Consider the following 5076-nt stretch of genomic DNA (forward strand, 5'->3'; position numbering starts at 1 on the left):
TATTTACATCCACTCAAATCAATTTTACTTTAATCTCACATTGCATGCATTCTTATATTAAAATTCATTTTAACACTAATTTATTAAATACAATAGATTATGTCAATTTTATTGTTATTTTGTCTAAGATACGTAACCTAAAACTCCTGAAACAAACAGTAAAATGCGTGAGAACACTAACCAAACTGTACAATTCATTTCACACATACGATGGCACTGACGCATGCGCATTGCGCATATATTACTCTATGCCTTTCTCTCTCGCACAGATGTTGGCATCACGTTCAGCGCCCTATTCTCCTTCCAGTAGTATATGAAGATCGAAAGCGACTCTTGGTTCGCGTATAGCTTCGTGGTGACGGCAGACAACTGGCGTGTAGCGGACAGTCAATAGTGGCAAGATTCATTACGTGTGAAAGTTTTAGAGTTTGCTCGAGTTTGCTAATGGACTCGCAAGTGACTGTTTGATTGCGTTCGAGACGGCGAACGAAGACAAAGAACAGTGATAAGTCGCATTTCCAAAAATCTTGTCTCATTCCGTCATCATAACTCGATTTGATTCGTCTGTTCGCTATCACACAGCATCGTATAACCTTTGCAAAGGTAAGTGACTACGAAAATCCAGATGTATCCAGATGTATAACTCCAGTTGAATAACTTCGATAATTTTATTCCACATTTTCTTCTGTTTAAAGTAAAGGAAACAGTTTGCCGATTCATTTCTCTTCGCGATTCATAATAAATAGCGCGATTTTTCGCAATTCTTATTGCGCGAGGTCATATTCGCATATCCTCGAACGAATTTCTCACATGCCTTTCATCTCAATTCATCTCGAAAAAAATGAACAATACAAAAACGAAAAACTGAGTAAGTCGAATAAACGTTTTAAATGGTTACAAATATTTGGCAGGAGTGATCACAAAAGACGATTTGTTTCATCGGAAACTATAAAAAAATATTTTTTTCGAACTCCATTTATCTCGTCGAGCAATAATTTCACTGCTAATCGATTTGCAGGGGAAGTAATGAACCACACCAGTTATTTCCACTCGGTTATATTCTTATCTCCCCTGACTGAGGCATTTCTAACACATTGGCTGCGTCCAATAGAGAAAACAGTTTTATAATTGTAAAATTCTTCATTATGATTAGTTTATACATTTAGATCCATAAGGAATCAAAAACAAGTACCAATTGTATTGAAGAATTTTACAACAGTTGCAAGCTGCTTTCTCTGCTGAACGCAGCCAGTGTCTCTGCCCTTCTCTCAGCAGAATGGATATGCTATTGTGAAGCGATTTCGTGTGACCTCCACTCTGGCATATAAAAGAGAGAGCTTTGGAATAGTTTTTAAATAATTTAAATTCTGATATTTATGATGGATATCAAAGAGATGCCGGTGAAAGTCTTTTTCTTCTTCTTTTTGAATTCTCTTAGTGTAGGGCTAGCTTCAAACTTCCTAATATCTGAAAGTTTACTCAGACAATAGGTCCATTCTTTTATCTAAACTTGCATGGTTTATTTTTCTTCTTTTTCTTTTCACATTGAAAAGAAAAAGGAAAAAATTAACTGCAAAAAAAACCGATCTTATGTCGAGTGGAATTAGTAGAATTATTTTAAGTGAGTACAAATATTTATTAGAAGTCACAAACGTTAGTTAGTTTCATTTAAGATTTTTGTGTCTGCATTTGACGACTCTTTATGCAACTAAACCAATGAAAATCCTCTGTACCTTTAAATTACGATTCGTATGTACCTAGAGCATCTTCTATTATTCGAATGGTCGCAGCGTAGACTCTTGCATAATGCATAATGCATAGTACATAAGGGAATCAACCAATCGAAATTCTTCTCCATGGAATGGGAGGAAAGGAAAGATTCTGATTAGTTGATTCGCTTATGCACTGTGCGTTATATATTATGCAATAGTCTATACTGCGGCCTTATGAGCCCAGACACAAGCTTTTGCATAACACATAATGCATAGTGCATAAGTGAATCAACTAATCAGAAGCTTTCCTTTCCTCCCATTCCATGGAGAAGAATTTCGATTGGTTGATTCCCTTATGCACTATGTATTATGCGTTATGCAAGAGTCTGTGCTGCGGCCTTATGACTTCAGCTGAATATTCTCTTTATCCACAACACGCAGCTAGAGACGCAGTTTAGAAAGGCGTAATCTTCACGAATTACTCAATCACAGCGGTCAGCCGTGAAACAAATTTCCTCGATGCGGATGTATCATTATGATCATTGTCACTCGAGTTTTTCCCCATCGTTGCATTTCTTTGTATCGCCGCGTAGTCACCTTTAACGACGCAACATGTTACGGTGCCATCAGAGGTTGCTCCGGGTGATAAAGAAGTGAATGTATTCTGTAACGAACGTTACTCTGATTTTTCAGAGTAAACACAGAGTTACAGTAAATTTCTTGCTCTTTTGTATTTCGTTAATGATGATTAACTTTAATCTCGGTTTAACTTACTCTTCACTTTTTTCTAATTCTAATAATTAGAAAAAGATGAAGAACGAGATTAAAGTTAATCTACATTAGGCAGAAATAGACATTAAGCGAAATCGAGTACAAATGAAGGAGATAATTCGAAGCGTTCCCTTTCGCTCGGCGGTGAAAGCGGATACCTGTCGCCGGATCAGGCATAAGAATAATTGCGTGTGCAACGCGAACCTGCAACGGATATTTTTTATTTACCGCCTCTTGCCTCCACACCCCACGAGCGACCGCTAATTGATCATGATTCTCACTGTCAATGATCCAATTGTAGCCAATATCGTCAGCCCTCATCTGAGAATTTACATTGATGATAGAGTTATTACGGCAAGGATCAATTCGAACACGTGTTTGCGTATTTTATTAAAATATGCACGCATATATTGCATCATCTCTAAAGTCTGTTTTACCAACTAAACATATATAATTTTATAACATCGTTATATATTTTTTTATAGATTTGAAAATTTTTTTCCAGAATTAAAGTGGGTATATGCATTGATACGTGACTGTGAGATAAGTTATGCCAAGAACAAAAAAAAAGTTTAAATTGAGATTTTTTTTTTATGATTTCTTAAGCGGGGAGCACAGACTCTTGCATAACGCATAACACATGAGGGATAAGAAATTAAACCAACCAGAGTTCTCTATTACATGGAAGGGAAAGAAACGGAGAACTTCGATTGGTACATATTCTTATGCATTACGTGTTATGCGTTATGCAAGAGTCTGCTCCCCGCTTTAGTCTAATATGGTGTTTAAAGTTGTCAAGTGGCAATATGCATTTATTTGATATAAAAGCTTTACAATCTATATTTACGAAATTGTAGTCTCCAGACTAGTAATTTACACGACATTAAATTCTTAGAATTGGACTATAGACTATAGACTTAATCCAAAAAATATTTAATTTTGGAGACTGGCCAGTCAAGGCGAGATCGGTCGGTGGTCCGTGAATCTTGACCTTCAGTTAACGCACAAACAAAAACATAACGCGTGATATTACATATCTTGAGTAATGCTAGTGCCGGCGATACTGTAACTTTGAAGCATTATAACTTGAAAAATACTTAATAAAAAAATATTTCATTATAGCGTTTTGGAAAGCTCTCGACATCAGCTATTAGATTCTTGAATCAAAAATAGGGTGTTCCATTTAAGAAAATCAATGTAACCTTGACCTGACCTTGGCTACGCAACCCAAGGTCAAACGATAGGATCAGTAAATAGATATTTTTAAACTATATAACTTTTGTCTGAAACACTTTTCTGTAAAACTTATATTTCCCGAGATATTTTGGTGTCCCAACCTTTTTGAGACACCCTGTATATATATAGGGATATGTCGATGTTCGTACATCATACGTGTGTAACGGCCAGTTGTTCCATCTTCGGATAAATTATATCCGAAGTGATAATTTATCTAATGGATAAATAAGAGTAAAAGAGTGAGGACATAAAAAAGTAAGAGAGTGAGCTGAAGTTTATATCGAAAGATGGAACAACCCGAACAACCTAGCTTATATCGCATACAATAAAACAACGATAAGATCGGAGCACAGACCTTTGAATGCTTAATGCATAAGAAAATTAACCAATTAGAGTTTTTTATTTCATAGAAAGGAAGGTAGGAAGGAAATGAAGGATTTTGATTGGTTCATTTTGTATTATGTGTTATGCAAGACTTTTTTGCTCATACTGTTGACGTTCGATTTTTAGTTTAGAATCCCTTTATACCTGTTTCCAAGTAGATTAAGTTTAATCTCAGTTCAACTTATTCTTCATCATATTTTAATTTTTTTTCTTAGGATCAGAAAAGTACTCTCTAAAACTTTTAGAGTTAATCTCACTCTGAAGAGTGAAATGTCACTCTTAAAGATTAAAAATTGAGCCACTCTATTTCAAAACTAACTTAATTTTTACTCTTTAGAATAAGATTCCACTTTAAAAAATTTAGAGAGTAAATTAAATAATCATAAGGTTCAGTATGTATAAAACACTATAAATAATAAAAGGGCATAGAACCATTGTTATAACGAACATATTTAATTACAAAAAATATAATATCACAAACGTTTCGACTCCGATCGGGTCATTTTCAATGCAAATAAAATTATAATTCTACAAGAAAATTATAAGTAATTTACGTAATATTCTTAGTAGATGGAAAAACAAGGGGTTTATAGATGACATTACATGTAGAAATCTACTCAGTACTGACGGCAATACTGCAAGGACTTACGGGTTAACGAAAATTCACAAAACTAATTATCCTCTCAGAATTATAGTTTCATCTGTTAATAGTCCGTTATATAATTTATCATTATATTTACACAAAATTATTAATGATACAATTCTCAAAGCTCCAAGTTACATTAAAAATAGTTTTGACTTAATTGAAAAGTTAAAAAATATTAAACTTGAACCTAACTCATCACTTGTTTTCGAGATATGCTACTTGGGAAAGGTCATTGAAAATTTTTTGAGAGTACTCAGGAGTTCTGATCGGCGTACTGGGCAGTTCTCGACGAGCTCTGACGAAAAGTATTAGGTGACAAAGCGATTG

The 5076-nt window shown here is 34.6% G+C and overlaps 1 protein-coding gene across 2 annotated transcripts in view; it reads left to right on the forward strand.

Moving 5' to 3' along the window:
* The first annotated feature begins 361 nt into the window (after window positions 1-361).
* The window catches only part of Ctr1A (Copper transporter 1A), a 33894-nt gene continuing 29179 nt past the window's right edge, over window positions 362-5076 (forward strand). For both annotated transcript variants that reach the window (XM_018504227.1, XM_018504228.1), the window contains exon 1: window positions 362-603. The gene's annotated coding sequence lies outside the window, so the exon portion shown is untranslated. The remainder of the gene's footprint in view (window positions 604-5076) is intronic.

The sequence above is a fragment of the Trachymyrmex cornetzi genome, unplaced genomic scaffold, assembly GCF_001594075.2.
Source record: "Trachymyrmex cornetzi isolate Tcor2-1 unplaced genomic scaffold, Tcor1.1 scaffold1633, whole genome shotgun sequence".
NCBI classification, from domain to species: domain Eukaryota; kingdom Metazoa; phylum Arthropoda; class Insecta; order Hymenoptera; family Formicidae; genus Trachymyrmex; species Trachymyrmex cornetzi.